Source organism: Rhodnius prolixus, unplaced genomic scaffold, assembly GCF_049639745.1.
Source record: "Rhodnius prolixus isolate KJV_2025 unplaced genomic scaffold, Rpr scaffold_3, whole genome shotgun sequence".
NCBI classification, from domain to species: Eukaryota; Metazoa; Arthropoda; class Insecta; order Hemiptera; family Reduviidae; genus Rhodnius; species Rhodnius prolixus.
This window is the reverse complement of record NW_027411603.1, coordinates 18,892,773-18,910,973: the sequence shown is the minus strand read 5'-3', so window position 1 is coordinate 18,910,973 and position 18,201 is coordinate 18,892,773. Positions and strand designations below refer to the sequence as shown.

The 18,201-nt window shown below is 31.4% G+C and overlaps 2 protein-coding genes across 5 annotated transcripts in view; one reads left to right on the top strand and one right to left on the bottom strand.

Annotated features, from left to right (window-relative positions):
* Window positions 1-17,557, bottom strand: part of LOC141452382 (uncharacterized) — a 38,127-nt gene extending 20,570 nt beyond the window's left edge. For both annotated transcript variants that reach the window (XM_074124466.1, XM_074124465.1), the window contains exons 1-2: window positions 17,465-17,557; window positions 16,332-16,539 (exon numbers count right to left, since the gene is read on the bottom strand). The gene's annotated coding sequence lies outside the window, so the exon portion shown is untranslated. The remainder of the gene's footprint in view (window positions 1-16,331; window positions 16,540-17,464) is intronic.
* Window positions 1-18,201, top strand: part of Nlg3 (Neuroligin 3) — a 613,493-nt gene that overhangs the window by 245,840 nt on the left and 349,452 nt on the right. The gene's annotated exons all lie outside the window — the stretch shown is intronic.

Below are 18,201 nucleotides of genomic sequence, written 5' to 3'. Positions count from 1 at the left end.
TATCCTTTCTAAAGGGGTATTAAAAAAATTATAATAAACTTAAAGAAAAAGAAATAACGAAGTGACCAGTGCAAAACAATTAAAACAGTGCTACTCAATCTACTAGTCAAAATCAGTGCTAAGCCAAGTTAAAAGTATCATTCAGGGGTTGTTTAACTCTATAAAAATATTACAAGCTGTTAGTAAGTTTATGTTTCTCTTCGAAATACAACCAATCCATTATATTAGTAAGGCGAGTTTTGCTCATTAAACTGCAAGATAGTAAAGATTCACTCTTAAATGGCTAACTATGAAAACAAGAATTATGGGATCATTTCTTCCCCTAGAATCAATTTATCCAGATTTAATGGAATATAGGAGCAATTTCGCTCTACACATAAAAAATGTGAGTCTTTAGTAGGGTTAAGAATTTATGTGCGACCGGTACAGGTATTTTAGTTCAAGCACTAAGAGACGAAGCCTTTTTAGTAATAAAGTCCATAGGGGACATTTATAATTAATTCGCGCAGGTGAAGCACTCAAAAAGCTATTTTAAAGCCAAAGGCATACTTTTTTCAACCATATCTACGCAATTCTAGTATGCGAAAAGGTTGATATCATCTCTTCAGATAAAATATACTAGACGTTACACTCCCGAACAAATCTTACATTCTTCAAACCACATGGACGAACAGTAGATAAGAAGATGCATTAGTTATTCAAACTGTGGTAAAAAAAAGAAGCTTTATTTAGTATTTAGTTACTATGTATTTACAAACAGGAAACAGACAGAAGTTACAAAAATTAAATCCCTATTGCAGCTCAATTAAAACGCTCAATTAAATTAAAAATTCTTGCAATCAAGAGCAAATACTCTGGAAAAGTAAAGTAAGTAAAGTAATTGCCTATTTTTGCAGGCGGGCTTTACATCCAACTACCAATTAGGTGTCGTGGACGGAGGTGACTAGCAAACTTACTTTACTGTAAATTTCTTTTATTAACCATTAAATAAAATACAAGGCCTAAGACCGGGAATCGAACCCAGTACCACAATACATATTAGCTTAGCAGGTCTCGCCTCTAACCGCTCGGCTACCGTGGCGCCAACTCTGGAAATTAAAATTAGAAATTGAAACAATTAAATAGTCGCGGAAGCACAAAATATGTTTGCCATATTCTCAGAGGTCCTCCAATTCTCAATCTTACGAATTAAGTCTCTAAATTTAAACTTTAAATAATTGTTTAACCTCCGAAGAGGAATACTTAGGAATGAATAGTACCATTTGTAAAAGAGCTCACTACACCTTAATGCATTGAGAAATAGTAAAAATTCTCACTAAGTTCAGCAGCAGAGAAAATGGATATGACAAATGGGGATTCCATTACAGCTAGGAGTGCCTCAGCCTAGTAGAAAAGACTCTCTTTCACTACCATCCACAGAGTAGGGCAGTGATCAATAGGAAATCTAACTTTGTAAAAGATGAATTGGCAAAGGAGCTCGTCTTTACACCTAACACGTCCCCGTCTCATGAGTGGGTGTAGCAGTCTCTGAACCTCCTAATAATCGTTATCTTTTATTGTAAAATCAAGATACTCGCCCTTCGAGTTTCATTTAATTGTAGTAACATATACGTGCCGATGTTATTAGTTCCAAGTGGAATATTCCTTATTAGAACAGAAGTTTGATCAGTATTACAGTTAAAGAAGGTGCACCAGATATTAATGCTTCCTGAGTCCTCAGGGGTAAAGACAACTGTAATGGTATAATTGTTTGGTTATTGCATTGTACCTAGAGGTGGTAAGACTGCCAGGTTGGGTGTTAAGGCCTGAAATTGGGTGCTGTTATTTATAAAGAAATGTATGATTTAGTCGCCTCAAAAAAAACAAAAAAAAACGGTAAAAAATTAATATTGTGTTAACAAAAATAAATAAATAAATAAAAATTATTCTACAGTCTGAAACAATAACTTATTTAATCAAAACACTTTCACCACTTTTGAAGTAATAGTCTTCTTCTTAATCTACCAATAATTGTAATCTTGTCTTTTTTTTTAGAAGCTACAAGTTTTGTTTCGTTTGCGGTTACCCCTTAATTCTTATTCAGTAACCCATAAGTTATATTGTCAAGGAAGCATGTGTAGCTTCTCAAGAGTGAGGAGACTGGAAAAGAAACCTATTCACGAATCAGATTAGGTGAAGTAGAACGAAAAAAAAAAATTATTCACATACCGAAGCACAGCCAGCAATCTTAACTCTGACGAGTGTAAAGAGTAAATAAATATTTACTGCAATAATAACTCCACTTAATACCATAATATCAAACTTCAATATTTCTCAAGAAAAAATCCAATAGAAGCGGAATGATGAACAGAAATAGGTCAATTCACTCCAACATTTTAATTTGTTACTTTTTATACAGCTTGAAATTAATGAACCTAACAGACTGTCCATTATTGTGCCGCCGCTCTTAGATCATCATGTTTCATTAATTTTTTTTTTATATATATTTAGCACCCTTCTTCAATTAATGCTAAATTTTTTTACTTTACTGGATCCAAACTTAATAACTATGTCATTTATTTCTTCCAGGTTCTGCTTTCATATTAAAAGATCTAAGTGTTTCAAAATAGAATTAATTAAATGTTTTCTTACAATTATATTTTACTGAAGCCAAATTGAATAGAATGATTAAAAATGCTCAATCATTAAAAGATTATTTCGATCCTTTTTAATACAAAGCGATCCTTTTAATAAAACTGTTGCAAGGGAGTTACACATAATTTTGAATATTAAGTTACAGAATAAAATATACGTTCATACTAACATTTGCAGCAAATTTACATTAATAATAATTAAATTGTTAATTTTAATTTAGTAAAAGGATAAACAAATAAGTGTAGTTCATAAATTAATTGCTTATAAAATGAAATAACACAAAGCATTTTAATAAAACATTAATTATTTATAAAACGTAAAGTCATAAACTTGGATAAATAGAAACTTATTTGATGTGAAAAGTTAGTGAAAATCGAGAGGAAATGTCAAAGTTATAAGGACTCCGCCATGAATAGAAAGTCAAAAGACTTTATCAATGGTGTTATGTTTAGGAAGACTTGAGTCATTTGTACTCCGGTTAAACTGACTGGATAAAGAACAATAGACTTTATATGTTGCAATTTTATGTGCAACACAGCCCTTCAAAATGTTTTAATTAAAATATTTAGTAACCTTTAAACTCTTATAAAATAGTTTTTATTCAAAAAGAAGTTGACTGAGCCATCGAACGATAGTTTCCAGAAATGATTGGATTTTGGCTTGCTGAATGTTTTTTACATTTAATGTTTGATTAAATTTAGCAGTGTTGTTCCAATCCAAAAATATATATTTAGCCAAATTATCAAATAGTTTAAATTTAATTGACATTTTTGTTACAGCAGCTTAATAAGCTTGCCAATGGTCTCTGTTACTAATCATCGATCTGATTTTTCTGGTAGATCTGATAGAATTCATTTTATTATTCCATCATCCGATGAACATTTATCTACCGTTTCATCACTTTTTTCAACCTTTCTTCTTTCTCTAATTATAAACATAATTAATTAAAGTTAGATAATTAATAAATTAACTTTTGATCTCAGTTTGTAGTATAAAAATCAAATCATGACAAAACATCTTAAACATACGAAGGCGCTAAAGACCTCAGATACTGATGCCCTTTAAATTGTAAATATTTTCCAGACGTTAAACGGAGAAAAAAGGCATTAATATTCATTTTATAAAAAGCATTGGTATGAATAAATGTAAAAATGATACGTTGCTGCTGCTATTTAATGGAAAAGTTGATATAATACATTTTGAGTCCTTGTGAATTGTATTTAAATTGTATCTGGACACATTCTACCAGGAAACTTTCCACATAGTGATAAAATTCAATACCAGTTCCTCATTCACATTTCATACACAATAATAATATCAACATCTCTGTCTATACAACTTCATTTGATTGTCGTTAATAATAAAGAAATTGATAATGCTACCTATGTATTTTATCATTTCGTTCAAAGTATTCATTTTCTTTTTATGTTTAATTATAATGTATTTTTGTTTTCTATTTAGGCAATTATCTGGGAATTCAAGATCCAACTTTTATTGCAATTGTAGCCTCTGGTTAAAACTCATGAGATTTTTAATTGCAAATTAATTTATTGACGGTCACCTAAATGCAAAACGATGTAGCCTGTAATCAGCCATCTAAGTTTTTTGATTTAGTTGCATTAAAAGATGGATAAAATTAAATGATCGGACTGACTCAGATTTTACTATTTCCACCTCTCTAGACTAGACTCCTCAATTCTCTAGCAGAATTTACAATGATGAGATTATTAGTTCTTTTTCTCTTGCAGTATAAACGAGTTGATTCACAATCTGCTTATTAGGGCTATGCTATTAAACCCTATCAGGAACCATACAGGCACAGATTCCAGTCTTTGATTTCAATAGCAATTACGAGCCAAAGTAAGGTTAAAATAAATTTAAAACAATCTAACTAAGGGTATCGATGACGTAGGAAAGATTTTCTATTTTTCAATAAAAAAAGAAAAAGTAAAAAGAAAAAAAAATCTGGTGTGAACGCTCACCACAAAACTTTCTCACAGAGGATCCAACGTTTTCACTTTGACCGAATCTATTTCACTTACTTTAATTTGCGAATTGTAAAACTTGTTTAAACCTTTCTATTTAGTTTGTATAAACTGAAAAAATACCACCAAAATTACTCTTTAAAAAGAACTCTCCCAATTCTTTCTTCAGAATGTCCTAGGAAACAAATGTTTCAAGAAAAATATTCAAGTTAGATTTATTGATCTACATGTATGTTAGAAAGTTGTGAAATCAATATGAAAAATCCATTTAGTAAAGTGGAATTTCTAGTAAAGAATTTCAATCGCAGCTAGGTAAATATTTCTATGAGGGTAATTGAAATATTAAGATACAGCTTTCTGAAGAAGTTGTGTAATTAAGTTTCAGTGTGCACACACTACTTTCTTGATTTTATTTTCCACTAAAATAAACTTCATTTAAAACAAAAAAAAAATCTTTAATTAAAATTGCCAAATCTATTTCGTCCTACATGTACATATTTTACACTTTATTAAGTTAATATTGGTCTACAATGAGGTGGTCATGTGATACACATACTACAGTCATCTACTCTAGATAATTTTGTAGATAGCTTACTAGTTCAGGCGATAGAAAGCTGTTTAAGCTACCACAGTTGATTTTCCCTACAAAGTTAATGAAAATGCTACCTTCATTTAGCTTAACGTTTTAAATTTAGATTTATTAATAGCCATCAAAATGAGGGTTTTTTTTATTCAAACGTAATTTATCAGTTTTGTCCGCAGCTAAATCAGACAAAACAAATGGGAAAAAGTTGTGACAGTGCAAATGTTAATAAATACTTAACATTTTATTTTTATGCCTCACTCGTATTAAATATCTTCATTAACAGTTTTCATTATTTACTAGATCTCATACTCTTTTTAATTTTACTATTTACTACTTACTTTTTCCAACTCCGGTGAAATATATTGCATCGAAAACTATTATTTTAACTTTTTACAGTTTTATAACAGACTGATATGTGTAAATTGATAGATGGGTAAAATTAAATGCGCTATAAATAAATTAATAAACATATTCATTAATATACCAACGTTGTATAAAAATGCGAACCTGATTCCACTATTACCACGCCCATGCCATATTTCTAGCAAGTCCATTAGCGACCATGTAAATTCTTAAATACAACCTTCAGGCACATTGAATAAAAATTTGTGTAAGGAAAACTTTCTAATTCAAGCTTCTTTTGTTCAGGCCAGCCCCATTTTGATTTTCCAACAGAAGTTTAGGTTGAAAAGTTACTCTTACTGTTCGCTATTACAGCAAACAGTAGAGGATCTGGCCAACATATCCCAGGCTAGTGTTTGAGAAGCCGCATTGTTTGTTTTCAACTGTTGGCCTCTGTATTCATTTTCCCAGTAACTTTTCGGCTATTTTGTTTTGTATTGCAATTTTTTTTTTTTTTTTTTAAAGGGAAAAGCAAATCAATAAAAACCAAACTCAAATACTATCAGAATAATGTATGAAAAGTGAGAACCCAGTGATTTCAGTTTCTTATAACTTGACTTCAAGCGGGATCTTTTCTCTATTCAGCACTTCACTGACATTGCTGATTTAAAGGCAACCATTGACTAATAAACCATTCGAAGGTGCCTACCAAGCCGGTAAAGTTGCTATCATATCAAGAGAAAGTATCCAAACAAAAGGCCGGCCTGAAAATTCTCAAGCAACTCGTGATGATAATAAAAATAATTGTCAAGTTTTCTACTAATATTTTAGTTTATTGAGTAATAAATCATCTAACTAGCTGGTAGGGCCTGCCATTAAGTGTTCCCGTAAGTAAATTTACAAAACCCATCATAACAGTTGCACGGTTAAACTAATAAAAGTTTCAAAAAAGATCTCCTTGCAGATAAACAGGTAACGAGCTGTTGAAGAAAGCCGTTTTGACTATTTTTGATGAAAACGGGAAAAAAACTATAAAAACATCATCATGCACTTCAGCCAAAATTCTTGATATCTGAAGCGATTTTTCTTTTGAAACGGGATACGAGTATGAGCATTCTTCATGTTTTTTTTTAATTTTTGGGATATAAAATAAAGAATTTTTATGTAAACAAAAACGGTCGGTTAAAAGTACCAATGTACATCTGAACCATTAAACTGCCGTTTCAGACATGATTTTTTTTTTTTTAAACTTTTTTTTCTAAGATTCGTGCTGTGATATTGATCTCTTTTATTAGTAGAGAAAATTATTGCATATTATCACGCGATTCGCCGAAACATAAGTCGTAATTTTTTGTTCTAGGGTCTGTTACAATTTCTTCCACATAAATTTTATGCAACTATTTTTTGCTTATGAAAAATCTATTAATTTCTTTTTAACTACTAAAATGAGAAGACATTGTAATCGTGCAGGTTTATTATTTTGAATTTTCACTGGTAATGACAGTTTCGAGGTCCCTCAATTAAGAAAAAGTTTTCTCTGTGTGTATCTGCCTGTTTATACCCACCGTAATTAAATAATGAAAAATTACAGTTCCAATTTAATACTGCGCTTGGTGTCATCAGGGACGAAACAAACAATCAACCGAAAGTTCCACTCCGGTGAAACGTTTTTTCAGCTTTTTACGACTTTCTCCAAAAATATTTATTTTTTAAATTATACTGTCTTGTAAATCTATTATTTTATTAACTACCTGGTTAACAGTTTAGTCTAGCTTATTAGTTTGTACTTATAAATTATTTTATAACTTTTATTTGTAACATTTACCCAGGAAATTTCCATTAAGGATAATTCTATGAAAAGGGGAAGGAAGTTTTCCTCTGAAGTACCATTTTCCTACAACGTATGATCTTATCTTTGTATGTTAAGGGGGATGTAATGCTACAACCTGTTTGAGGAAAAAAAAAATCCTCAATCGGGAATACTTCTTCCTCAATGAATTGTTCACTTTGTCAAAAATGGCTTCTGTAAACTTCTTATGTACATTACATACTCATAGTTTTATATTTCTTTTTACTTTCACCACTTTTCTAGAACAAGATTCGTCTTAGAGAAGTTCTCGAGTAGGGAGGTAATGAACGATTCCAAATTTTTAATTTTGATAAGCATTAAAAATGATCCAAATTTCGCAATTTAAGTTAAAGTGTGAGTTTTAGTACCTTGGGAAGAGAAAATCGTGTGTGTTCACACCAAAAATTTTTTGTTTTTCTTTTATAACTTACTATTTGTTATTCAAAAATTCTAATATAAACTAAAATTCTAATACAAAGACTTTGCTAAGAGCAGAATTATGTTTTGCTTTGGGATTAAAAAAGTTTTATTTAAATTTGATACCATTGGGCAGGGGATCATCTAAATATCATTAAAGGGGGAATAAAGGCTTACGATTTTTTTAAAGTCAGAAATTTAACAAACTATATTATTAGTTATTTTCCCTCTGTACTGCAACAGCAAATATGTTCTAGTTTTAAGGGCTTAAATGCAAAATTCTTAGGGCTTCGAAATCCTTAGTTCTTATCACTTCACTATCAAGATTATAATATATATATTGCATCGGCTGTCACGGACATTTGCGCTTAGATTTTATTATTATTAATACTGCTAAATAAAACTCAAGATTAGTTCCTGAAACTTTCAAGAAAACCGCAGGAATGGTATTATTATTAATAGAAACTAAAAAATCCTAAGTTAAGATTGATTACATTTTCTTGTAACAGTGGGTATATAAAAAATGGTTTTAGCAATATACTTTATGAATTTCACATTTTTGAGTATACCAACTAATTTGTTTTTACTGAACACTCAGAAGGCAAGATAGAAGGATAGACAAAAAGCACTTTTTTCATAAATTGCGGATCTCGAACCTTGTATCCTTTCAGAAAACTCAAAATTGAAAATATGGAGGTGGACTTGTAGTCTGAAAACGGTGTGGTTTGATAAAGCGAAATTCCTTGCGATCTTAAAGTTCTTCGCATTTGTCTCAGAATGTAGATGAGCTAGTTTGCCTAGAAGTACGCTATACCCAAATACTTGTATCCATCGATTATCTGTTGAGTGAGAGTTGTTTGTTAGGCTGGCGTACAAGCAGGGACGCCAAGTTCAGTGGGAAAGTGTAGAGGAAGTAAAAATAATAATTTATCTCATCAACTTCACCATCAGCAAGATATTTAAGAAATATCAGTTTTAAAAGTTCCAGTCCCCATCACTTTGAACAGTATAAAATGGCTGACCTGAAAGTTGATCTGGTTTTCTTAGTCTATTGTGTGAAGTTGATTGCAAAGGGAGTCAGGAAAATTTCCCGTTAACGCTAATGGAAAAACTTTCTACCCCGAATGATGTACATTAGGCTAAAGTGTCTAAAAGAGATAATAAAGTGAAACGAAAATAATAACAGAATGTTTATTTAACCCTTCTTCGGGCGCAATATTATTGTAACACCATCGGGCGCAACTAATCTGTGAGATTAATGGCCAAATATCTGTTAATATCCATCAAAAATGTTTTGGAAACGTATAAGAAATGTCAATTTATTTAATTTTTTCATAAAAAACTTAAGTGGAACAGAACATTAACGTGAATAGAAAAATCACAAACATCCCTAATTTGGGGAGGCACATTTTTTTGTAAATATGCGATGGTTTATAAGCATTATTATCCAAGAAATGTTTTACACATTGATGGCCCCTATGTTCAGAAGAGCGAAAAAATCGGCAAGATCTATACTCAGCATTCTGCAGAGAATAATGAAAAAAATGCTTAATTTTTTGGACTGCTGTGTGCGAATCCTTTCTTTCTCGAATTATAAAAGCTCAAAGTAACGTAAGTCGCGAATAAGAGAGCAATTCCCTCCTTTCTTAAAGTTTATCGAAACAATATTTGTAACAGTTACTGAAGCGTACATTCTGTTACATAAAATATAAATAATTCTAATGATGGTTATGGTTTTTTCGACCGTTGTTGATAGATGATTTTTGGTGAATATCGAGGTGCGGTCTTAAATAAAAACAACTTTTTTGCTTTATATACCAACGTTTCGGTAATTTTTACTACCTTCTTCAGGGTATTATAAAAAAAGTTTGTGAAGTTTAAAGTAGAGCTATGAGTATATCGTCATAACTGTTGATAATACCCTGAAGAAGGTAGTAAAAATTACCGAAACGTTGGTATAAAGCAAAAAAGTTGTTTTTATTTAAGACCGCACCTCGATATTCACCAAAAATCATAAATAATTCTGTTATAAAGAAAAAAAAAATAGAATCCAGATGGTGCGATGGTTTTGCTGTGACAGAATGCTTGGAGAGACAGCACATTGCTTCTTGGCAATTATATTTTTATAGCTGCAAAACAATACAATATAGGTCGCTGAGATGGCTAAAACAGAGACAGAGTTTAACATTTTTAGATCTTCATAAATACCTTTATCACTAAAATAAGATTTAAATGGAAAAATACAGCACCTACTTATATTTATGAAAGGAATACAAATAAATAAAATATACACACAAAAAAGTAACTAAAATAATTAAAAGAATTTTGCAATCCTGGATGTTTCTATTTAATAACAGAAAAGCGGCAACAACGCACCCATTTCCTTGCAAACACTTTACAGAATATAAGAACTTTATTCCACGGAATTGTCGGGACAGCTACACAGTTTAGTATCCAGTGCTATTTTCCTACATCGTGCCACCCACCATGTCAGCTCCCAAGTACTATCACCTCGTATAATTTCAAAGTACCTCCCGCTTCAAAGTCACAAAAGGAAGACATTTGCACAGTAAAAGCGCCCTCGTTCATCACTCTATAGTACATGTAAAACTACTAGGCATCTTTTTTCTTTTCTTTTTTTTTATGGTGTAGCCTGAAAACTAATTAACAAGCAAGGGAACTTTTTTTTTTTAGCTAGGTAAATAAAAAAGAAGTGGCTTTTTCAACTAAGAAAATCTAGACGCCTTTAACACAAAATTCATAACAATAATTTAAATTTGATTTTCTGAAATTCACATATTATTTTATTTTGGGTATAAGTAAAAGTTTTTGTTTAAACTAATGCATAATTCTCATTGAAATATAGTTAAAATTAGGTCAGGATATGCCTTGGAGGATCGTAGGATATTAAAAAAATCATAGAATGGATCGCTTGATACGAATTTTGGTGAAAGGATAGCATGTGCTAAAGCAAGGCAATTATAATTCAAATGTAGGCTAGAAAAGTAGCATAACAGCTCTCTCAGTATTTAATGAACAGACCAAGACTAAATATTTCTAAGGCAAAGAAAGGCACTGAAAGTACCTTAATTGCCGGCTTATTCAATTTTTCCTCACTTCTGTTTTTCTTAAGTATTCGCTCACTCATTAAGCAGAAAACAACAATTCACACTAAATTATTACTATTAATAATTCTAATAATTAATCCAACCGGAGATTGTAAATATATTAAATGATATATGACAGTGTAATGGCACTGGTAAGTTTTAATTTCACCATATTTTCTCGCAATCCATCATTTTACACCTTCAACACTACTGTCTCATCATCACCATCATCTTTAGTGATGAAGTATAGAACACGCACTTGCTCTTATTAAACATCCTTTACATCTTATAATACTAAGAAAGAAAGAAAAAATACTAAGCAGAAGTGTTGTTTGCGACATTGGTAGCGGTTTTCATTAGAAGGAACTTTTCAGTGATAATCATTTACTTGGACTGATCATAACAGAACAACTAACTTCTTCTAAGTAGAATGTCTAGATCTTTGAGAAAATGACGACTCTGGAATTATTTATCTTCTCTTATTCTCTGTGCAGCGCACATGCATTGCAACCAATTCAGTCTGAAAGACTGTGACCAGTTTCCCAAGGCTTATCCAGAACTTAAACTTCGAATTAGCGCTATATTCCTGACTCCTCTTTCTTTTGACTTCAAGCGTACTTAACCACACAAATTAAACTAATGAATAAGTAATTAATTGCGCCAATTATTAATGTTTATTTTGTTAGCTAAAGAGATAGTGTTGCTAAAATTATTCGTAAACATATTCTCAAAAACAATCTCATTAAGAATGTAATTAAATTGAAAAATGTACTGAATTCATTCTAAATTAATTAATCCCCCTTCGTCATTAAATTCAGTGAGCTTAATAGTACAGTATCTAAGAATGTTTTATTTTCGAAAATGGCAGTTTTTTTTTAAACTTACACACGCAAAACATACTTCCGGTAAACATTCGGATTTGTCATGATCATTTTTATAGCCAGTGAAAGAAATTAAAAACTAATAGAAAATATAATTAAAATGTTAAATAATATAATCACTTGGTTGACAATTAAATCTGAAGGAAGTCAATTATCAAATGCATTCAAGGCTACCAATCTACATCATTTTAGTTTAGAAATGGTTTCTGCATTTCTTAACACAACCTTTACTTTACAAAAGGATTTATAACAATAAAAACATTTTCGCAATTGATCGTAAAATTGTTGCTTACTCTTTACCCCGAAAACAGAATACATAAAGAAACATGGTTTTATTGCAGAGTTCAAAACTTTATGGGCCTTGCACCTGGGCGTTAACAAAATTATCAAAAATTACTTTCTAGAAACAAGGAACAAATTTATCAATATATTGAGAACTTGTCATTCTTGTAATCATGCCACGCATTTGTTAGCTGCGCATCTACAAACATTATTCTTTGCTGAGGAATGCCTAAACTTATTAAGCCTAATTATTCAAAATAATAATTGGAAAAAATACACTACAAATTAGTTTGTATTTAAATTTTTTTTAATAAATGTCGCTCCATTCAAAATTAAATACAAAATTTAATTAAGAATTAAAAAAAAAGAAAAAAGAGTGTTATAATTATTTTCCATCTATGTGGAGGGATCCTGCACAATCTAAATTCCCAGAGCGCCTATATAGATTCTTGCCAACCCAAGTGACAGTTGGTAGGTAGAGAAGCTAACAAGACTTTGCCAGAGGGTACGCTAAACCATAACAACAATTGCAAATCAACTTGTTACTGCATGAGTTAATAGGAGCCGGTGGAATTGCTGTTTGGTTGTTAGGTTAAAACGCTGCTATAAACTCAACCAGTCGTGAAAAAAAGTCCATTAACTTGTTAAATTAACCGATATAATTTTATTTATATTATTTTATATTTTATCTTAATTTTCTTAAATTCAGAGATTTTTTTAATATATTTACCTGACTTTTTTCATGTACCTAATAAAGTCTTCATTCACACTAAGCCAAGGATTTAATGTGTTATTCTAGAAATTCAACTCAAGTATCCCCTCCCTCCGCGACACCTGATCTTAGATGGACGTAAAGCCACCTTGATTAATTTACTTTTCTTCAGTCATTAATTTCATTTGTAGGTCCCACTGTTTCATTCATTAGAAGCCGTAAAGGAAGCATTGCGAGAGAGCTTAGTTTTCAAAATTCAGATTTCACTGGATAAGGAGGAGGTATAGCTTGGAAGTGCAAACAGTCATGGCAAGATTTGTTGCTGGTTGCTGGGCGGCATGGACTGCCACACCAAGATGTATAGCTGTGGATTTTTCTGGATTCGAATTTTCTAGCCTTGGCTCATAATTATCTCAAATTCATAATTCGTGGCTTTGGCTAAATACCTGGCCAGTCGCTGTTGTAAAGTTTTGGTTTAGAAAAATAAACAAACAAACAATTACGAATTGGTGTATCGTTAATTCCTACTAGTCTGTTGCAATCACTTTGAAATCGATTTCATTATCCAATATTATTTTAAATATTTTCTTCATTTATTACTTTCAGAACTTCTGTAGCCATTTCAACAGTGTAATTCTAAGTCAAATTTTCTCGTTTTACTAATATCTTCTATTATGGGTTCGTCAAGGCGTGCACAATGGAGCAGCTGTGCCCCTCCTCCAAAAGAGCGTAAAAAAAGGAAAAAGAAAAGTATGTGACGCGAAAAATAAATGTTTTATGTTAGACATGGCTTGGAAATAAACAGTGCCGTACTGCTGGAATTTACGATTGAATTCATACCTGCGAATTCTCTCTAGCAACAGTAAACCCACCTTTTGCACTGAACTTAAACTGAACGTGAAAAGTGTACACCCCACTTCCCAGAAAAAGTAAATTACAGACTTGAAACTTTCAGTTTATTTATATTTACCCAATAAATTATTTAAATTTAAAAAAAATCATAAGATTGACGCTTTTGGTACAAAGGCAAAATTAGTAAACATTTATGTTTTTTTCTACACTGTTTGTAATCTCAAGTAAGAGAACAATTAAATCGTAATCTCTAATTTGTTTTTAATATTACAGTCAATTCATCCTTATTTTAGATTTGTGACACTATGATTGTTTTATTTTAAGGATCTTAGAATCACTCATTATAAACAAAAATAATACCGCAGAAATCAAGGCAAGAACAGTGGCTATTCGCGGTTCAAAAGGTTTTACGGTTCAAGGATTTATACTCAGGGCCTACAAAACTATTATCAGATCTATCGTCATATGTCAGGAGTGGATGTCTGCGTGTAGATAAGCTCGAAAAATAATTAAATGGCATACCAAGAGGCGCAAGAATTCGAAGGCATAGACAGTTGGAGGAAGTACTCCGTCGGGTTGGAGTTGAGGAAAACAAGGCCCTTTAAGGCCACAGACCGGAACGAACGGAGAAAACTTATTGAGGAGGTTCAGGTTCTACACTAAAGACAAGTTAGGCACCGAGTTATACGTAAGTAAGACAGTAAGTGATAAATCTGAGTTAACTTAATAACTGCTGTAAAATTATCCAACTAGGGGCCAAAATTTATAAAAATAAACAAAATTTGTTGCTATGAATAAGTTACTTTTCCAGTTTTAGACGTATTATTAACAGCTAACTCCTTTTGTATTGATTGATGTGAAAAAAATAAGGGAAACTTTCTTCATCATTATAGAAAATATCTTCATTAAAACTTTAAATGGTTTAAAAATAATCCGGTTGGGTAACATAATATGCGAGTAAACAGAGTTACTTTTAGTAAACTTTTAGTGTAAGATAAGCTTAGTTTGCTCTGTTAGGGCATGTGAACCCGAGAAGTTAGCAACGAACAAGGTAATCCAGTGAGTTCTTGGGCAATAATGGCAGTGCACTACTTCTGCTTTTATGTTACTTTCATCATAACTTGTTCCTGATGTTTCTTATGCAAATATTATTACTATCCCTCCTTCTTTTTTTACACTGACAAATTTATTATAACTGTTCTGCTACAATTTATAATAAGTAGATAGTTTGAGCATTAACAATTGTGTTTATTACTGATCGTACAAATTTAAGGAATTCAGGTTCAACTTAGAAAAGTTCATGTTTTGTTCAGATAAATAATCAATTAAAATACGTAAATATATTTATGGAATAGGATCCCACTGTGGGATCTAAAATGATAAGTAAATGTGAGAGAGTTTGCTAAATTAAGAGAAATCCTCTGCAACTTAAATGATATTATGGCTCCCTTTAACGACTCTGTTGTAAGATAAATATTGGTTTCTATAAGTTATAATGAGATTTTCAGAGGGATAGAGAGATGATCAACTAAAATTCGCCTATTCGTTTGCTGAGCTCAAACATCAACTACCTCGGAAGGTCAAATATGTACTGGATTGAAATTTCATTTTTTTCTTCTTTTTTTTTTTTCTTACACTGAGGCGTGTAAACATTAGAGGTCATTGGCGCCTTCAAAATTAATTATTATATTAATTATTATTATTTATTAATTAATATAATGAAAGAGACTCACTCAGATAAAAACAGCTTTTTCACCCAAAATTACCTCTAAACGCGTACTACCTGTGATACTAAAATTCCAAAATCAAGACGATCGCAATTCTTACACTTTCGAAGGGTAAGAGAAAGTAAAACAAAAAACAAATGAGTGTAACTTTTTCATTTATTAGTATTGATTTTTTTTTTTTTTTTTTTAATTAAAATTGGTGGATTAAATTAAATAATTTCACTGGGCAAACATTTAAAAGCATTTGTGTTAATTGATTTGACTGCGTATGTACCGTTTGAAATTAATTGAATTGTAGATTAGGAGGATGGTGAATAGTAATTAATTAGGTTTGTTACAATAGATTTCATCAGGGCGTTACAGAGTGCATTACATTTACTGTTTAATTTTTTTTTATTTTTTATTTTTTTAATAATATAGCAGGAAATTGTAAACGGATCAAATGTTTTATATTGATCCTTAAAATACATTTACATTCTTAGATATTACTTTAATGAATGAGGTAATTGTGACAATGTGAAAATGAAACAATTCCAGAGGACTTACGAAGATAATGATTCTCATTGCACGATTGTCTATAAGTTCTACATGGTTTTTCAATAAACCAGTCCTCAGCAAAAAAGAAAAACATTAAATAGAAAATAATTCACTAAAAACTGAATTTCTAAATGTTGAACTAATAGAACTTGTGTCAATTAAAGAAGTTTAAGATAGTGAATTTAAGAAAATATTGAAAATTCCAAGAAAACAGACTATTTAAAGTAGTAACATCAATGCCATTTTTATCGCTCGAACAGAAATGTTTCCAAGTAATTTCATAGCGTTCCCAACCTTTAGAGATTTCAGTTAGATTATCTAAACAACCGATTTCATCCCTAAACTCAAAAGTATTCTTCTTATATGGGGTCTTTCGGTAAAGGAAAAGCCATATTTGTAATGTAAGGAGCAAAAATTTACCTCAAACGTAATTTCTTTTTTTCCAGTACAATTCTTGACGCTTTTGCGAATTCTAAATCCTTGTATTTGGCAAGCATACAAATAGTCGAATTTCAAACCCCTCAGTCTTACAAATAGTTTTCTGCCTGAACACTTATTTTGTATTTTTATTCATCAAGTTTATCAATATTATTTTCTCCATTTTCTCGTGGTTCACTTTTGCAGCAGTCTACATTAAACAAAACAAAAAAAAATCTAATTATCATACTGAATTTTATACTGTTTCATGTTTTTTTTTGCTGGGGACTAGCTCATTGAAAAACAAGTAGAACTCAGCAATATAGACAAATTTTTAAGTGATAATTGTTAACTTCGTAATGTAGGCAACATATCTTGATCTTGAATAGCAAGACGCATGAATCAAGAAGTCAGAAATTTCGTTAAATATAATAAACTAATAATTAAACTAAACTTATACAAAATAAAAAAGTGAAATTCATTGAAAAAACAAGGAAACCTTCGTTTATAGTGCAGGACAATTTTTCACATCAAAACTATTATTTCATTTAGGAACAACGAAAAGGATTCTAAAGGATTGTTTTTCGTTTCTGACTAGTTTTTTTTTAATCCCTTATTTAGTTAAAATGAACGCATTATTATGCTACAGTCACCAAGGATAATATATAATGTCCAAAACACACGCAGAGTTTGGAGAAAGGAAAGGAAGAGAAACATATCACTTAATGCTATAAAAACTAAAAATAAGAGGAGATGTGTGAAGACAACTTTGCACACTTGAGTACATGTGGTTAAATCCTTTAGTAAGGATAACCTAACCTTTTACAGCTGTAGGGTACAGTCAATTTCGACTTTAACGAAAAGCTTTTCGTAGCCTTGTAGTGCACAGAAATTTTGTATGCTCCAATTTTAAGCGGGCTTAATGTCATCCTACTGATCAGGGGTTGTGTAAGGTGACGGATTGCTAGCATGCTTTACTGAATTTTCTTTTTTAACATGTGAAATAAAATTCAAGGCCTAGAACGGGAAGCAAACCCAGTATCACAATATACTTAAGGATTGCAGCCATCGCTTCAAATCCTAAGATGTTAACCCGCCGAAATTTAAATAATAATTATAAAGTGAAATATACTTACCATTTTAAAAATAATGCTTATTTTTGAGATAGCACCCTAAAATGCGAATTCTTCAACATATTCCTCAGCACTAGTAGTTCATGACTTGTTTTTTTTTTTTTTTTTTTTTTTTTTTTTTTTTTTTTTTGCGCATCAACAGCTGAGGTCATTAGCGCCCGGAGCTTTTTCCAGTGCACTGCCGGCCTCCGGACAGTGTTCTCTCGTTACAGACAACACTGTCCATCACCGGACAGTGAGCTGTAAGAAGCTCCTAGGAAGAGAAAATCTAAGGGTCAGCTGCTGGATTCGAACCCGGGACCTCCGCGTGGGAGTCCAGTATGCTAACCTAATACAATTGGTTGTTTTGTAACACATTTGATCTCCTTCTTGTTTGGAAATGGTGTTATTAAGACGTAATGATTGCATGAACATCATAAATCACACTAAATTGTTGGGAGTGATTTATTATGCGCTACCACACTTCCTTACTGTATTATAATCACCCGATCTGGAGTGTTGGTCGTGATCTTTCGGTGTTAGTTGTCTTCTGGGGTCCTAGCTTCTCCACAGTCTGTTCTCTAATCCATTTAAAATAAAAATTTCACATTATTTAAGCAGATATTGATTTACAGTCAGTTACTTTTAATTTAACCAGATGACGTTGATCGCTAGTTAGATACTAAATGAATCTTGTCATTGTTTTTTTATTATCTTTTTACTAGCACATTCCTTTGATACATTTGTAGCAAAACAAACGA